Raw genomic sequence first — 19,217 nt, forward strand, 5'->3', positions numbered from 1 at the left:
TTTTTGATCAAGTCACCTCCCTTGTAGACCGTGGGAATGCTGTAGACATCATATACCTCGACCTCAGCAAAGCTTTCGACAAAGTGCCCCATGATATCCTGATGAGCAAACTAGCTCAAAGTAGGCTAGATGAAACAACGATCCGGTGGATCCACAGTTGGCTACAGAATCGGACTCAAAGAGTGCTCATCAATGGGACCTTCTCAAACTGCGGAGAGGTAACGAGTGGGGTACCGCAGGGCTCAGTCCTGGGCCCAGTGCTCTTCAACATTTTTATTAATGACTTGGAGGAGGAGGTGCAGGGAATGCTGGTCAAATTTGGAGATGACACAAAATTGGGCGGGATAGCTAATACTTTGGAAGGCAGAAACAAAATTCAAAGTGATCTGGATAGACTGGAGCGCTGGGCAGAAAACAACAGAATGACATTTAATAGGGATAAATGCCAAGTTCTGCACCTAGGAAAAAGAAACCAAATGCACAGTGACAAGATGGGGGATACGTGGCTCAACCACACTACAAGAGAGAAGGATCTTGGAATTGTTGTCGATCACAAGCTGAATATGAGCCAACAATGTGATGTGGCTGCAAAAAAGGCCAATGCTCTTTTGGGCTGCATTAATAGAAGCATAGCTTCCAAATCCTGGGAAGTACTAGTTCCCCTCTACTCAGCACTGGTAAGGCCTCATCTGGAGTACTGTGTCCAGTTCTGGGCACCACACTTTAAGAAGGATGCAGACAAACTGGAGAGGGTTCAGAAGAAGGCAACAAAGATGATCAGGGGACTGGAAACAAAGCCCTATGAAGAGAGTGAAAGAACTGGGCATGTTTAGCCTTGAGAAGAGAAGACTGAGGGGAGATATGATAGCAGTCTTCAAGTACTTGAAAGGTTGTCCCAGAGAAGAAGGCCAGGATCTCTTCTTGATCATCCCAGAGTGCAGGACACGGAATAATGGGCTCAAGTTACAGGAAGCCAGATGCTGGCTGAACATCAGGAAAAACTTCCTGACTGTAAGAGCAATATGACAATGGAACCAATTACCTGGGGAGGTGGTGGGCTCTCCCATACTGGAGGCCTTCAAGACGAGGCTGGACAGCCATTTGTCAGGGATGCTCTGACTTGGATTCCTGCACTGAGCAGGGAGTTGGACTCGATGGCCTTGTAGGCCCCTTCCAACCCGACTATTCTATGATTCTATGATTCTATGAACCCCCAACAACAGCCCCTGGGATATCTGAGGGTTGTTTCCCCCACAAACAAGCCATGCTGCCCAGGGTCAGACAACATGACAAATTGCATTCGGGCGGGTGATGATGCAATCATGTATGGCACGTGCTGCAGCTTAAACAAGCGATTGTGGCTTGTTTAGCCTACAATGATCATCCGAACCAGGTCGATGACTGGGTTCGCATGACATGATGAGCCACAGTGGGTTGTGATCCTTGTTAGTGTCAGCGTGGCTTATCATGATGTCCGAACTCAGTGCAGATGTTTCAACGTGTGTTGTTTTTCACAAACAAGCCACCCTGAGAACCCATGGCTTGTAGTAATGTTGTTGAGGGTGGCTTGTTCTCAGGGAGGCATGTCATGATGTCTGAACCCAGCAGCATGGCTTGTGCTGCTTTTTGCAGTCTTGCCAGTGCCACCTCCAGAGACTGCTCCTCCACCAATACCAAAGTGGCACTTTAGAAAGACTGTAACTAAGTCATCACCTTTTTAAAAATTATTTTTTCAGTGCCTTGGACGTGCTCAAATGGGGGCTTTAAAATTATCACTATTACTATTACTATTATTCCTGGTCTTTTGCAAATGTGCAAAAGCAGAGATATAGCTGTCTCCTGTGTATAGTCTCACATTTTCAATCGCCTTGTATCTTACAGCTGTCAAAGGAAGTCCCAAAGTGGAGTAGGTAACATACAAAGCAGTTGACAAGGCGAGACTGCACATAGGCTAATTTGAGCACATTTACTAAGGACTGGGGGGGGGGGTAATACCAAGAGAAACAGCTGCAACATACAAGGAAATTGACAAGGCAAGACTGGGAAATTGATGATGATGATGATGATATACAACCCTATTTGCTTACTTTCAGGGCACCAATTTTTTTTCAGTGTCGGATGGGATAGTAATCAGGGAGGGGAGAAGGCTGGGAAAATTTCCTGCTGTAGGGACGAGGAGACATGACGTGTCGCCACGCAAAGGACACTGAGATATATGCAGGGAGCAGGCTAAATAGAGGACTGAGGGGGACTGAGGAGGAAAGAAGCCATGCCAAGCTGCCATGTGCTACTCCCCTTTCTGAACTTCCTGAAGGCTCGGGGAGTGTTGAAAAGAGGGAGAACGCTAACGAGTGTCAGTTCAAGTTTTAATAGTGCGAGGATGACATTACCAAGTGGGAGTTATTATCCCCCCTCCCCTGTCTTTGGTGCTCCTTTTCAGAGCACTTACTTTGTTTGCCTTTTTTTCCTTCTTTTTCCGTGCTTCTGAATTGCACAAATGGGTTCCTGCTTTCTCTTAATATTATTCGCCCCCGGTCCTTCTCAAGTGTGCTCAGATTCGCCAATTAGTCCTGCTGTGTCAATTTCCTTGTATGTTACCTATTTCACTTCAATGCTGCCTTTGACATACAAAGAAATATAACGTACAAGGCGAGACTACACGTATTGAACAGTCAAATCTGCACACTTTCGAAAGACCAGGGGGGAAATAAATACTGTCACAGAGTATGAATGTAATGTGCATTGTTGATCAGAATTCGTTGTATTTCAGAGGAGTGCTATTCCTAATTATCTGTGTACGCTAACTGTATGCGATCTGTGACATATGAGATTAGTTCTGCCTGTGTTGTGAGAGAACTGTGAGTAATAGAATGTATTCTTAGAAATAGAAGAAGGTTGACACAAATGGGTCAGTCGAGTACTGGAGCCAGAAAGCTGCTGCAGGGTTACCTTCATCTAAGTTACCGGTGTCAATGGCAAACCTGGCTACATTGGAAAAAAATAGGAATAGTGGTACGGCCAGGTGCAAAACGTAGGATGAGGTCATCATCAACATAAGGGTTATCAAAGCAATCTAATTGCCCAGAGAGATCCTGGAAGAATGAGAAGCCTACCAAACATGATTGCCTAAGCTCTGCAAACCATGCTTGCCAGATAGGTAACTATAAGATCTTAACGATGACTGCTTTGTTGGTTGAGAGGAATAGAACTTTAATTTTACTAAGAAATATAGTAGCCACGATTTCTATTATGCTTGTAATCATCCCAATTGCACAGTATGTAGTAATTCATAGTAAATTCAGTAAATATATATCCCCTTTCAACAGGACATAATACTGATGAGCCAACCCAGGTATCTGGGGTGAATGAGTCAACAAGTGTATATATACATTGTACTAGCTCTGAATCATGGTGATAAACAATGGTAAAAAGGTTCATTCATTATGAATTTAGTAGACAGAAGTCTCTTTATAAGTGTGGATACTGACGAGTCAACCCAGATTCTCTTGGGTGAATAAAACTGAAATAACCCACGATGGCTGTGGGTTATATGATGATATTCCACAAACTCATCGGGGCTTGCATGTTCATAATGGCAGCCGAATGCACCTGGCATGCGCTGTAGCTCATTGTGGGTCAAACATCCCACGGTGAGCCTGGCGTGCCATACGAAGGAGATCGTCCTCTAGGATGTCAGTGTTATAGTACAAAGCCAAAGAGCTTCGACGTACATATACAAATAAAACTCCAATGAACTGGAAGTAAACACGAAATCTAAACCACTCACTTTCATGATAGCTAATCTTAGATTGCGTGACCAGTTGGGCACTTCTATCTTGCCCAATGCATGCATAATCTATATGAGCCCATTTCCTAGTAATCTAGCCTGAGTGTGGCAAAACAGACATCCATTGTGTTTTCTCAGCATACCGTCTTGTCTCTTTTTTCCAGGTTGCTAAGGAGTCCTGGGATCTCCTCAAAGAACATCTATTTAGTGGATTGTATATGTTACTTTGCGAAGAGAAAACTCACTGGAAAAGACCCTGATGCTGGGAAAGATTGAAGGCAAAAGGAGAAGGGGACGGCAGAGGAGGAGATGGCTAGATAGCATCAATTAATATGAACTTGAGCACACTCCGGGAGAGAGCGGAGGACAGGAAGGCCTGGCGTGCTATGGTCCATGGGGTCACGAAGAGGCGGACACGACTTAACAACTGAACAACAAATATGTTACTTTTCACATATAATTTTATAAAGAACAGAATGGAAGGAGTCCAGTCCAGCTTTCCTAACTGCTCATCTGGGACTCTGAAGACTGGAGATTTCATACCCTGGCCTGTTCACCCGTGAATCTCAGTGGTCATTGGGAGATGGAACCGGGGTAGAACTCAAGTTGAGGCCTACTGCCTAGGAGGAACCTGGTGGAGGGGTACAACTCAGTTCTTAGTGGCTGCCCGGATTTACAGAGTTATCTTTGCTGGCAGTCTGCAGAATTACATCTTTGAAGACACAAAATCTTTTTTCTTGGGCTGGCAGGTAGGTATATATAGTTTAGTTTAACATAGTTTGCATTTTTAGATATTTTATACTACAGCCTCACCCTGTTCATATTTACTCAAAAGCACTTGGGATGCTTCCAGATGAAGCTTTTATTGCGTCATCACCCTGCCTCATTCACAGAATGTTATGGAGGGTCCAGACAACGTTGTCTTCCATTCGTAACCCTCCCGGATTTTCTCATAGCTTCTTCCATCTTTTCTCTTACCATTGAAAATCCATTAAGGGGGGAAAAAATGGAATAGCTGCACAGTCCCTTTTGATTGATAGCACTAGGACCCCTCCCTCTGGAAGCCCCCTTGGATGGTTTTTGTAATATCTGTATTATTTAGAAAGAGATGAACAGAGCATAGTGGTAGCAACAGCCATTGATCCTGTAGCAAATTCTCCAAAGCAAGAGAATGGACTCCTGCGGCCCCCCCTCCCCGCAAGGGATCCACAAATGCTTGCCATGGTCATCATGGCAACTGCCCCTCCCTACTCTAGTGAGGAAGAGTCCGTAATGAAGAGGATTTAAAAATATGCTTTAAATTGTACTATTGATTTGATAATATGCACAAATTCTAAAGGCCTGGAGATGCAGGAAGCTGGGAAAGTGACTCTGAAGGAGAAGCAGGGACATCCAATTCTCTTAACTTCGCTGGGTTGGAGCTCCCAGGGATTCCAGACTCATAAGCAGAGGGGATGCCAGGTCGAGCTTATGTTCAGCATGAGCTCTGACTGGAAAACTTGCAGACTAACAACAACAATAAAGAGGGAGGGGAGGGAAATAATCATGCAGTTTAGGGCTGTGTATTTTCCCCATTTCTTTTACTGGGCTCCTAGCTCAGATCAGCAGTTTAAAACTTCAGAAGAATCCAGAAAGTATTTTGAAATTTCTTCTCGAACTCGGAGGTGACCGCCTATCCAATGCAGGGCAGGAGACGCATGGAAGGGATCATCCCCTGCGTGCTTCAGCTGCCTTGCATTTGTGGCTAGATAGATTTCAGCTGTCTAGCTGCAGTGGGGGAGGCAGCTGCCGGACAACACAGAGGACGTGTCGTACTGGCATTTCTGCCTTCCCTGCCCCGGAAGGCCCCCAGGAATGCTCCGTTTTCACTGCTCCGCATACCTCTTCCGAGCGCGGCACACGGGGCCGTTCTGAGCTGCCTCCGAGGCAGCACAGGAGGGGGGGAAGGTCGGTTCTCCAGGAATCGACCCCGGAGCGCGGGCTCCGGGGTCCATCCCAGGAACCAACATATCCTATGGCCGTCTAGCCGCTGACTAGCGGCCATAGGATTGCTCCCTAAATTACTAGTAAGTTACTAATAAGTTACTCTGGAATAAGTTACTCATAAGGAACTTATAATTACTCTGGAATAAGTTACTCATAAGTTCCAGTTGCTCTGGAATAAGTTGGTATAAGATTGCAGCCTTATACAAGCCTTTTTGAAGCAAATGCTCAGTTGCAGCCTGAGCCTATGCACGCTGACTTGGAAGTGCCACTGAGTTCAATGGCTCTGACTCCCAGGGCTGGCTCCAGGTTTGAGGAGACCCCTGGGCAATTTCCCAGCACTGGGTCCTCCTTCCTTTCTCTCTCCCCTTCCCATTGCTGGCTGGACTGCGGTAGGTCTACCGGGCAGTGCAGGGCGCAGAAGGAGCAGTGATGGGTTGGGGTGGTGATTAGGGATGTCAGAGAATTTCGCAACGAACGGAAACGGGATCGAATTACGACAAATCCGTCCTGCGAAATCCTCCTCGGACCGGAGCGGCCCGGTCTACCCTGACCGGAGCTCCCCCAGACTGGATTTTTTTTTTAATCTCCCGAATGGTGGATTTTATGAAAAAAACCAGGAAAAGAAATCCAAAGACTCCTATGAAAAATCAAAGATTTTTATGAAAAAAACCAGGAAAAGAAATCCAAAGAAAAGAAAGGCAATTAATATAAATAGTATGTGTTTAGTGCTTTTTCAACACTGCCTTGAAATTTGGACCTGTAGCATTAGTGGAACAACAACCTAGCACACACACACACACATGAACACAGACACATAAGAGCAAAAGAGAAGCAGAACAACCTAAGCAAATAACGGGTTTCTTTAATTTATTGTTTTATATTTCGTGTTCTTTTATGGAAGGCAGGTTAAGTTCAGTGAATACAGGACAACGGCAGGAGGCAATAAGATAAGAGCCAAGAGCAAGCAAACAATATAAATAAAACCCCTTTTTTAATTTCTGTTTTGGGAGGATCAACGCAGAAAAGAAAGAGATGGTTCACTTCAGAATGGGGTGTGGGAGTGGGGAGCCAAACACCAATGCATAGGCTGCTATAATGTGCCTTTATTTAAGAATTTTGAAAGAAGGAAAAAATGGAATGGTTGAATATGACTTAAGGGGGGGGGGACATGCCCAGAAGTCAATCTTTGTTTTTAAAAATTGAAATAAGACTGGGTTTTTAAAAATCTAGAAGAGACAGACTTGAAAGACAAAGGTGACAAGGAATGGAATGGAGAAAGCAGAAGTGATGGGTGACCATGAAAAAAAACACAGCCAGTGAACCTTAAAAAACAAATGCAGCCTTTTCCAGAGTCCACAAGCAACATGAATGGAATGGTTGGGGAGCGGGGGGAGCATAGCAGTAACGAGCAAAGAAAAGCTATGTTTGTTCGAAAGAATATTGAAAAGAGAGATGAATTATAATACACAGAACGAAGGAGTAATGGCGATTGAGAACAAAGAAATAGAAAGAGGAACTGCAAGCAATGAACGTGCACTCACACACACCAGATCATCTAACCATACACCAACCCTCTCCCAAAGACACAGCTAGCGCAATAACGCTGCCTTTCGCCGAAGTATAGACCTCCCTCCTCCACCACTCCCTCTGATTGGAGACTGCTGGCATCGGTTCTGGCTGAGAGTTCCTATTCCCCAAAGCATACTCCTTCCTCCTCCTGTGCTCGCCTCCCCCCTCCCCCCCTCCTGCCCCTCTGCATGAGCTTTCAGAAGTTGATACATTTTGGAGACAGCCTGTCTGGACCACTCAGGCATTAAGTAAAGCTCTGAATATATGAGGCAGAGGAGGTGCTTCGCCTTGGGCCACCTCGGTTCTGCGCTGCTGTGCTTTGTATCATGAGGAGGATGGTCCGAATCAGCCTGCTTTGCCTTGTTATTCGGGCTTCATAACGAGGCGGTGCACAGCCCTACTTTGAACCTTTGTTGTAGTGCATCTTGGCAGACATGGCCTAATGATACACACACACACACACACACACACACACATCTTCTTTGAAAACACAGGACATTTTTATTACACACAATAACAAACATACATCACAATTACTTTAGGGAATTAGCTGATTGGTAACAGGCATATGAACTCAGAATGGACTCAGTTTCCAAATAAACCAATGCATAGTATGCACACAAGACAGAACATAACCTGGATACTGCGGCATTCATGCACAGAGTTTGAACTGTGGGGAGAAATTAGCTCAAAGGTCCCTTTGGAGTCCAAGCCAAGGCCTGCTGTACACAGACGTCTAGGAGATGTGTAATGAGTCTGGGTTGGAATGGGCTTGATTAAGGGGTCTAAGGGAGTTGGGAAAGCTGAGGCGAAGCCATTTGGGACCCTAAGACTACCGGGGCGGGGGGAAGAGAAAGGGACTTGGCCGAGTGAGATTGCAAGGGCTTTGGGATGTAATACTGGAAGTACAAAAAAAGTATTTCTTCAAATACTACATGATTAGTGGGGGTGTTTCCACCAGTGATTTACTCTGAGCCGGCTGCATGTTGAGGTCATTAGGGATACACGATGTCATGGCCATCCACCATCCACCCCAGAGCTTATCAGGGAAAAACCGGATTTCCTGAAGCTGCTTAAAGTCCGATTCTTTTCCTTAGGTCGGGTTCTCCCTGGTATAGTTACTGTGTGCCCCAACCCCCTCATTTAGCTTGGGTATGCTAGCCCTGCCCAGGGGTGTGCCTTTCACCATGACCCCAGTCAAGGGTTGTGTCCTCCCACTGTGCTGAATGAGGCCTGCGAATGCCCACAGAAATAACAGAGAAGCCCCTCGACTGACATGGCACATTTTGAAGCCCAGTTCCTTATGTGTGATTAAGCACCATCTCGAGGTTCAGTGCATTGCCTTACAGAAGTAACTATGTCACCGCTTCCTTTTAGAGATGCACCATCTCGAGGTCCAGTGCACTGCCTGACAGAAGTAACTACGTCACCGCTTCCTTATAGAGATGCTGTGCATTAAAAAGGGGGCTGGTGTCCTGCTCTTTCCCACAACAAACCCATTAGTGTCTCCTCAGAAGTAACTACCATTGTGCTGAATGGGGCTTGCCTTTGAATTCCCACATCAGAACTGACAGAGATTCCCCCTCAATTGAAATGGCACATTTTAAAGCCGAATTCATTAAGTGCGATCTCAAGGCTCCAGTTCATTGCTTTAGGAAGTATGTACTTCACAGCTTCCTTATAGATATCCTGCAGGTTACAATGGGGGCTGGTTTCTGTCTTTGTTTTCTCCCCCCCCCCCGCCTTTCCCAGCACAAGCATATGTGTGTCTACTCAGAAGTAACTCCCATTGTGCTCAATGAGGCTTGCTCCTGAAATGCAGGTGCATCTGGAGTTTCAGGGGAAAGGAGAAAGTGCGGGGGAGCCTCTGTTATTGGTTGAGCAGCCTCTGCCAGTCAGATGATGTTCACTCCAACCCCACCAGGAAGTATGTTCTGTGAAGCGATTTTTACTGCTTCAGAGAATCTGCTCATGGAACCCTGCTCACAGCAAAGCTGATTCCTTTTTAAAAATCTGGTACTCCTCCATTAGCTTCTCCTTCCATTGTCATGGAAACACAGCCTAGGTTACGGAATTCAGTGCCACAATATGTTGTGATGGCTGCTAACTTTGATTAAAAAAAATAGATGCTTCCATGGAGGATATTTACTACCGGGGGAGCGGGGGCAAGGTACATGTGAAATGTTCTACTTCAGGTGCCAAAAGAGATTGGCTGGTCTCGGGTTTGTGGTGGAAGGGGGCCATGAACCAGACTGATGCCATCTTGTGTCTTGGCCTCCATTTTGTGAGCCTGTACTGTCTGACGTGTATTCTGGTAAAAGCTGTGCTGGGAAGCCTTGCTTAGAAACTTGCCCATGTTCATAACAGGATGCTTTAGCTTTCACCTCATGTTTGTGGTTAAGCCATATCCTGTGCAACTGGAAAGTACCTTTTGTTGATTCTCCTAGAGTTACATTGCATTGCCTAAAGCTCACAGGAAGATGGGAGGGGGGAGCGATGGAAAGAGCAGCCTGTGATGAATGTCAGGTATAAGAATGCAGAACACCATGAGATGGGGTTCTCCCTCATGTCTGCGTGTATTGAGAGAGATTCGCTGCAGCTAATTCTGTGTCTGTACTATGCCTGCCCACACTTGGAGATCAGAAACAGAGGCTCTTCTCATTTTCCCATCTGTGAGTGCAGTCAGTTGAGTGGCCACACGTGAGAGTGCCTTCTCTGCAGTGGCCCCACACCTTTGGAACAAGCTGCCACCAGAGGACTGCCGTACTCTGTCATTGCAAACTTTTAAGAAGACCTTGAAAATATATTGTTTTACCTCGGCCTTGTATTGATATGACTGCTATTGTTGCTGTTACCACTGTTAACATCATTGCTGGTTTTATTGTCGGCTTTTATTGTTGTTATGTTTTTATCATTTTTAATATTTTAACTGTTTTTATGTATTTTATTGCTGTGAGCCACCTTGGGAGGGCTTCTGCCCTGAAAGGCAGCCAATCAATCAATCCATCCATCAATCAAATGCACTACAGAGGAATTTTCCAGGACCTCTCCTTCTGTTGCTCCTTCTTCTTTTAGTTTTCCACTCACCCCTCGTCATCTGGAGTTCTTCCCATCTGAGAGGGGAGCAGAGGCAAAAGGGGGGGCATCTCCTGCCTGCTTGCTCAACCTCCTATCTGAATTTTTGGGAAGGAGGGGGATGGCGCTTGGTCTCCAACCCTTTATTTTTGTGTGTTGGGCGGTGTGGTGCTCATCTTCTGTGCCCTTCTGTTTGCTTGTCGGTGGTGGGTGGGTGAAGCAATGGAATTTCCAGCCTGTTTGCTGATCTGCCCGCATTGCTTTACCTCCAGGCGTTTGTGTTCGGAGTGGTGGTGATGCAGGGGCATTTCCCATTCTCCCCATGGCCACCTGCTTTGTGTTTGCTGTGGCATTCTGGATGTTGTTTGGTGCATGTGGGGACACGTGCAAAGTTAAGGATTTTGCCGCATGCTTGCTCACAAGCCTGTGCTATTTTTGTTCATTGTGCGCGCTAGATTCCCAGGCTCGCTGGCTGCCCCACCCAGCCCCGTTTGTTTGGGGTTTTTTTTGCTGTGAGCAGCAGCAGAGGCCTTTTATGGGGAAGGTGGGGAGCCTTTCCCTGCTTGCTTGCCCACCTGACCCCATTCTGACCTGACACCCATCCCCTTGGTGGCCATTTTGTGAGTAGCCATGCCCCCACTATGGCCGCCATTTTGTCACTGGTGCCCATGGCACTTTGTTAGGATTCCAAATGCGCCCACTTGAAATGGATTTCAGCAACACCCATATTACTGACCTAGATATTACGGTTGCAAAGAGAGCAGGAAAATTACGAACAGTAACATGCAAGAAACGCACAGATTGCAACACCTACTTACATTTTCAGAGTTCGCACCCTAGGCACATGAAGGAAAACATTCTTGTAAGCCAGTTCTTGCGAATACGCAGAAATTGTGCAGAGATAAAAGAAAGAGAAGCTCAACACTAAAGAGGGATTTTAAAAGTAGAGGTTACCCAGTTGAAGTCATTCACAAGGCACATGGGAGAGCACTGTCTGCTACACGCAGTGAGATTTTGAGACCCAAGGGTAAACAAGAAGGAACACAACAGAAAGATGAGAGTAGACAAGTATGTCGTTTGACCTATAATAAAGCTAAGAAGCATTTTGAAGAATTTCATATTTTGGGAGGCATATTGTCATGGCTGTAGTGGACATTCAGCTTTGGCCAAAGAGACTCCATTTTAAGTTAGCAGCCGTAATGCGATATAGAGAAAGTCAGTAAGACAGAACGCTTATGAAAGGCTTTGCTTAGTGCGGCAGTGAAGAATAACAGGATGCAGTTTGTGGGTTTCTGTAGCTTCCTATGGAGCTTGCAGTTAAGCTAGTGTTTTCCTGTCATCTGTCATAACCTTATGAATTTACGTCTAGGTTTAAGCGAAAAGGTGTAACGCATGGATTACCTTATATGAGAAACCACAGTGATGAATAGCAAATACAGGAGGAGGGAGCACAGAGGAATGTGGCTTAGCATAAGTTGTTTATCACCTTCTATAGCAGAGGGTTGGAAATTTAGTTTGGTGTCACTCAGGTGTGTGAGTTGAACCATCACGGTGATTCAGTACTCCATCCTGAATAAAGCTTTTTGCGAGTGCAGACCGTGCTAGTGTGGTCCTTGAAAGTCCAGCTAAGGCGCTGACCACGACAATATCCATTTTTCAAAGGAAACCAGTCTTTGCCTATAAAGAACTGATAATATCCAGGGCATACTGGTGCATAGTGACACCACTTTGAGAGATAGAAAGGGAGCAGTATGTAGACCCTTATTAGGCACTACTCCACCCAAAGGCCACCACCTCTGTGGGCACTGTATGTACTGCAAATACACAGGGGGCATCTCTACACCAGCCTCAAATCCTGCATTTAAAACGGGGCTTTCTGCTTCCATTTTAAATGCAGGATCTCCACTGACTCCCTGTACAAGCACTTCCTTTCCCCCCTTCCCTTTCCTCCTCCTTCTCCCCGTATCTGAGTCTTCGATTATCTTTCATTGATCTCACTCCTCTTGCCACTTTTCTTCTTTTCACGAAGGAAACTGAAGCGGAACACAAGCGGGGTAATTTGATAGCTCATTATCTGCGATCTACTTAAAAATGGAACAAAGGGCATTTAGTGCAGGAGACGCCCTGGAGGGTCACGACGTCGTGTAAAGAGCCCGCAAACTTCCATGAAGGAGCAATCTCAATTGCAGGATACAAGCTTCGTGTGAAGGAGCCCATCTGGTCCTTGATGGATTCTAACAGCCAGCGGGAATATTCCTTGCGAAGTTTTACCAGCTGTGCCAGCCGGAGTGTGGTTTATATTGTCAGATGTCCATGAAATCTAATGTATGGAGGAATGACGACCCGTAAGCCGAAGATAAGAATTGGAGAGCATTTTAATAATATGAAGCAGAAAAGGGAAGCTGAACCCTTAGTCAAACATTTCTTACAACATGGACATAAAACAGGGGATATTTTATTTTGGGCCATAGAGCAGATTGCCCTGGAAAAGAGGAAAGAGCTTTGTAGGAAGAAACTACCTAGAAAGGAAGCAGTGTGGATCTTTTGGCTTGCTACTGTAACCCCTTCAGGGTTAAATGATAATACTGATTATATGTCTCTCTTGAAATAAGCTGTATAATATACTCATTCTTGCTTATAGCTGGAAATCTCAGTATAGGGGGTAATAAGCCTTAACAGGATTTTTACCATCCTGTCCTTAAGAGCTGGGGGGGGGGGGAGTTTAATTAAGTCCAGCTTAATTTGGTTAAAATCAGCTGATGTATGCCTTGAGAGGTAGAATACTTTTCAGTCTTCTTTGGAAGAAGCAAGGGAGAGGGAATCCTCCAAAAGGATCTCTAAGAGTTTGTAAGTAAGCTTCTTCTTCATCATCATCTCCTGCTTGATCATCATTGGACATCGGAATAGAGAGAATCTCGTAATCGTTTTTCAGCCAGTTGATACGTTTTGCAGTTTTTAACTAGTCATTTTAGGGTATCCAGAGATTTTGTGGAAAACATAGAAATTTGCATTTTAAATGCTGTGTGTGTGTAATGTTTTTCAATACTTGTCAGATTATGAAACTTACGTATCGATATAGAGAGATTTTAACGTTATTTTTAGGATAGTTTAGCACGTCTTGGAGATTTCTGTTAGTCAATACATATTATTCCAGAATCCTTTTGGAAGCACGGACAGCGCATTTGATGTGTTTTGGTGTGCGTCGCATGTCACTCACCATGCGCTTCGTATTCCTCAGTTCCCAAGAGAAGACGACGCGTCGACATGTGCTGGGAATCCATTTGGTGCAGCTGCTTCTTTTGGACTTTGGCTCTCACCCTGCAGCTGTTTCTGCTGATCCCTCTGGGCACGCTCCGGCGGCAGGGACCCTGAGCGGCCGCCTTCCCCCAGCGACTCTGCCTTCCCACCGCCATCGCCACCAGCTGCTCCTGCTGCTGCTGCTGCTCCTCTTTCTCCTCTCTGCTCCCACCTGCGTGCTTGACGGGCAGGGAGGCAGGCAGGCCGCAGTGCTGAAGAGGAGCAGCAGCTCCGGGGCTCCCGCCAGTGGGCTGCTGCTGGGGTGTGGGCCCCTGGCTGGTGCACGGTGGCGTCCACCCTGGATGCCGGCCCGGGGACCAGGGCTTCACGCATGGCCCGTCCCCCGACTCCCGCGTAGCCCTTGCGTGCCCAGGCAGATCCCTGAATTGGGGATGGTGGACTGATCAAGCTCAGTTTCACTCAGCCGCTCATTCTTTCACTTCTAAGTTCATTCCAGCTAGTTTCCGCATTCTGGCCACAGGAACATTCATACAGGTCTTGTGTTCATTGTTGTTCAGTCGTTCAGTCGTGTCCGACTCTTCGTGACCCCATGGACCATAGCACGCCAGGCCCTCCTGTCCTGCGCTGTCTCCCGGAGTGTGCTCAAGTTCATATTCATTGCATCCGTGATGCTATCTAGCCATCTCATCCTCTGTCGTCCCCTTCTCCTTTTGCCTTCAGTCTTTCCCAGCATCTGGGTCTTTTCCAGAGATTTTTCTCTTCGCATTAGGTGGCCAAAATATTGGAGCTTCACCTTCAGTATCTGTCCTTCCAATGAGCAATCAGGGTTGATTTTCTTTAGGATTGACTGATTTGACCTCCTTGCAGTCCAGGGGACTCGTAAGAGTCTTCTCCAGCACCACAGTTCAAAAGCATCAATTCTTCGGCGCTCAGCCTTCCTTATAGTCCAGCTCTCACAGCCATACATTACTACTGGGAAAACCATAGCTTTGATTAGACGGACCTTTGTCGGCAAGGTGATGTCTCTGCTTCTTACTATGCTGTCTAGGTTTGCCATAGCTTTCCTCCCAAGGAGCAAGCGTCTTTTAATTTCATGGCTACAGTCACCGTCTGCGGTAATCTTGGAGCCCAAGAAAGTAAAATCTGTCACTGCTTCCATTTCTTCCCCTTCTATATGCCAGGAAGTGATGGGGCCAGATGCCATGATCTTAGTTTTTTTAATGTTGAGTTTCAAACCAGCTTTTGCACTCTCCTCTTTCACCCTCAACAAGAGGCTCTTGAGATCCTCTTCGCTTTCTGCCAGTAGGGTGGTATCGTCTGCATATCGGAGGTTGTTGATAATTCTCCCAGCAATCTTAATTCCGACCTGTGATTCATCCAGCCTGGCGTTTCTCATGATGTACTCTGCATATAAGTTAAATAAGCAGGGCGACAATATGCAGTCTTGTCGTACTCCTTTCCCAATTTTGAACCACTCGGTTGTTCCATGTCTGGTTCTTACTGTTGCTTCTTGACCCTCGTACAGGTTTCTCAGGAGACAGGTAAGGTGGTCTGGTACTCCCATCACTTTCAGAATTTGCCACAGTTTGTTGTGATCCACACAATCAAAGGCTTTAGCGTAGTCAATGAAGCAGAAATAGACGTTTTTCTGGAATTCTCTTGCTTTCTCCATGATGCAGCGAATGTTGGCGATTTGATCTCTAGTTCCTCTGCCTCTTCGAAACCCAGCTTGTACTTCCGGTAGTTCTCGGTTCACATACTGCTGAAGCCTAGCTTGTAGGATTTTGAGCATCACCTTGCTGGCATGTGAAATGAGTGCAATTGTACAGTAGTTTGAACACTCTTTGGCGTTGCCCTTCTTTGGAATTGGAATGTAAAGTGACCTTTTCCAGTCTTGCGGCCATTGTTGAGTGTTCCAGATTTGTTGGCATATTGAATGCAGCACTTTAACAGCATCATCTTTTAGGATTTTAAATAGCTCGGCTGGAATACTGTCATCTCCATTAGCTTTGTTGTTACTAATGCTTCCTAAGGCCCACTTGACTTCACTCTCGAGGATGTCTGGCTCAAGTTCAGTGACCGCACTATCATGGCTATCAGGGACATTAAGTTCTTTCCTGTATAGTTCTTCTGTGTATTCTTCCCACCTCTTCTTAATCTCATCTGCTTCTGTGAGGTCCCTGCCTTCTTTGTCTTTCATCATGCCCGTCTTTGCACAAAACATTCCCTTGAGATCTCCGATTTTCTTGAAGAGATCTCTAGTCTTTCCCATTCTGTTGTTTTCCTTGATTTCTTTGCATTGTTCATTTAAGAAGCCCTTCTTGTCTCTCCTTGCTATTCTCTGGAACTCTGCATTCAGTTGGATATATCTTCCCCTTTCTCCCTTGCTTTTCGCTTCCCTTCTTTCCTCAGCTACTTGTAAAGCCTCATCAGAAAGCCACTTGGCTTTCTTGCATTTCTTTTTCTTTGGGATGGATTTCGTTGCTGCCTCCTGAACAATGTTACGGACCTCTGTCCATAGTTCCTCAGGCACTCTATCAGGTCTAATCCCTGAAATCTATTCCTCACCTCCACTGTATATTCATCAGGGATATGATTTAGGTCATACCTGAATGGTTTAGTGGTTTTCCCGATGTTCTTCAATTTAAACCGAAATTTTGCAAGAAGAAGCTCATGATCTGAGCCACAGTCAGCTCCAGGTCTTGTTTTTACTGATTGTATAGAGCTTCTCCATCTTTGGCTGCAAAGGACATAATCAATCTGATTTTAATATTGACCATCTGGTGATGTCCATGTGTAGAGTTGCCTCTTGTGCTGTTGGAAAAGAGTGTTTGCTATGATCAGCGTGTTCTCTTGGCAAAACTCTATTAGCTTTTGTCCTGCTTCATTTTGTATACCAAGGCCATGCCTGCCTGTTATCCCGGTGATTTCTTGACTTCCTACTTTAGCATTCCAAACCCCTATGATGAGGAGGACATCTTTTTTTGGTGTTAGTTCTAGAAGGTGTTGTAGGTCTTCATAGAACCGATCAACCTCAGCTTCTTCGGCCTCAGTGGTTGGGGCATAGACTTGAATTACTGTGATGTTGAATGGTTTGCCTTGGATTCGTACTGAGATCATTCTATCATTTTTGAGATTGTACCCCAGTACTGCTTTTCCCACCCTTTTGTTGACTATGAGTGCTACTCCATTTCTTCTAAGGGATTCTTGCCCACAGTAGTAGATATGATGGTCACCTGAATTAAATTCGCCCATGCCTGTGCATTTTAGTTCTCTGATTCCCAAGGTGTCGATGTTCAATCTTGCCATCTCATGTTTGACCACCTCCAGATTACCTTGATTCATTGATCTGACATTCCAGGTTCCTAAACAATATTGTTCTTTACAGCATCGTATTTTCTTTTCACCACCAGACACATCCACAGCTGAGTGTCCTTTCGGCTTTGGCCCAGCCGCTTCACTCTTTCTGGCGCTACTTGGAAATACCCTCTGCTCTTCCCCAGTAGTATATTGGACACCTTCCGACCTGAGGGGCTCATCGTCCGGCATCATATCTTTTAGCCTTGTGATACATTCCATGGGGTTTTCTTGGCAAGAATACTGGAGTGGGTTGCCATTTCCTTCTCCAGTATTCATTATTGTGAATACACAATATTCACAATACAGTATTCAGTATTGTGTTCATTAAAAATACGCATTTCTGTAGGCATTTTTGTGTCCACCCTTGCACTTTTTGAAAGTGATTTTCCGCTGAATAAAGTGTTTTGTGCATTTTTTTCAAATTCATGCATTGATGTGCACGTTGCTTTGCAAATTACATCACAAGGTTTGGAAGTGCATAGATTTGGTGGTAACTCGTGTTTGGGTTCGTGCTGAGGTTCGGGAAACGTGAATTTGGTAAGATTGCATTAAAATGCATACGCAACACATTTCTCACTCCTCCCTAGCTTGGATAGGACCAGCGTGCATAATACATCCCTTGCTCCCCAAGCATTAAAACGTTTTGATATTTTTTCCTTTGCAAAAGTGTTGTTCTGATGTTCAGTAGACCTGCCTAGACTCTGAGACAGAGTTACATTCGAGTGCACTCATGGATCTCTTATGTGCAAGGTTCCCCCATTAACTTCAAAGGAGAGGCCCAGTTCACATGCATGTATCAAGTTGATGGATCAGACCATATGCCCACAAACTGCCAGAATAAGAAATACTGCCCTTCTGATGGACTTTAAGAAATGCCTCTGCAACTTTACCTTTTCAATAAAGTTTCTTATTCAAAGATTCATTGTATCTATGATTTTGCAACATGACAAACGTTCCCCCTTTCAGAAAACTCAAAACATTCCATACAACATTGACTTCAAGCTTTGCCTGTAAGGATATCCATTCCATTCAGAAATCAAACAAGGCGCCTTTAATTTCTGAAGTCATGCAATGAATGATGCACAGGGCTTGGACTACAGTTCTAAGCTGAAACCACACACAGGTTGTTCTGGCATCATTTTTGTCACTGCTGTACCTAAACTTATGTTAACATCTGTTGAAAGCAGTTTGATGAATATGAGTGGAAATTGCTCATAAACTCTCATTAGATCATTATCTGAATTTGATGTCTCCTGTCTGGGGAAATCCTGAAATATTTAGTCGCCTGGGAACTATCCACAAGTTGGGGTGGAAAGTCTGAAACAAGGGGTCTGCTGTACACGTGTAGGTTCCCCAGACAACTCTGAATCCTGACTGCACAGGATTCTAAGACACACGGGGAGCCTACCTGCTCCCACAGGACAGGCTCCCCTCTTCTGAACTTCTCCCTCATATGCGGGTGGCGATGGGCCAACAAGTGCATCCCTGCTCTCTCCTCATGTGATTGTAATCATGTGAGGGGAGAACAATTGAAGGGGCTGGGTGAAGGGGAGGCGCTACGCTTTTTGATTGAAAGTACAAAGTGCATGCGGTAGCAAGAGAGTGTTCCAGTTTGACAGAATAAACCAAATGATATAGTGGTGGCCACCAATTTGGATGGCTTAAAAAGGGGGTTAGACAAATTCCTGGAGGAAATGGCTATCAATGGCTACTAGTCTTGATGGCTATGTGCTATGTCCAGTACCAGAGGCAGTGAGCCTATCTACACCAGTTGCTGGGGAACATAGGTGGGAGGGTGCTGTTGCGCTCATGTCCTGCTTGTGGGTTCCTGGTCGACAGCTGGTTGGTCACGGTGTGAACAGAATGCTGGACTAGATGGACCCTTGGTCTGATCCAGCAGGGCTCTTCTTATGGTCTTATGGTAGGTATTTTTCCAAGCCAAAGTCAGGCAGCCTAAGACAGGAGGACAGAAGGCAGATCTTCAGATACTTTGGGCTTTAGCCCTCAGAAGCCCCTGCCAGAATGGTCAATAGTCAGGAATACTGGGAGTTGAAGTCCAAAACATCTGGAGGTCTAGTTTCTACCCTTCCCGTTCCTAAGATATTGGCCAGACCATGGAATTGCTTACATACCAACCAAATTGACAGAACTGCAAAATATTGAAGAACTTAGATATCTGATT

The 19,217-nt window shown here is 45.5% G+C and overlaps 1 long non-coding RNA gene across 2 annotated transcripts in view; it reads left to right on the top strand.

Annotated features, from left to right (window-relative positions):
• Nucleotides 1-19,217, top strand: part of LOC146355305 (uncharacterized) — a 219,033-nt gene that overhangs the window by 188,794 nt on the left and 11,022 nt on the right. The window contains exon 4 of one of the 2 annotated variants that reach the window (XR_014788618.1): nt 3,952-4,536. This is a non-coding gene — a long non-coding RNA (uncharacterized LOC146355305). Of the gene's footprint in view, nt 1-3,951; nt 11,398-19,217 lie in introns of those variants that run through there. The other variant, XR_014788617.1, reaches the window with a different exon arrangement.

This window comes from Heloderma suspectum, chromosome 2, assembly GCF_057233095.1.
Source record: "Heloderma suspectum isolate Gila_16-S chromosome 2, 16-S_ref, whole genome shotgun sequence".
NCBI lineage: Eukaryota > Metazoa > Chordata > Lepidosauria > Squamata > Helodermatidae > Heloderma > Heloderma suspectum.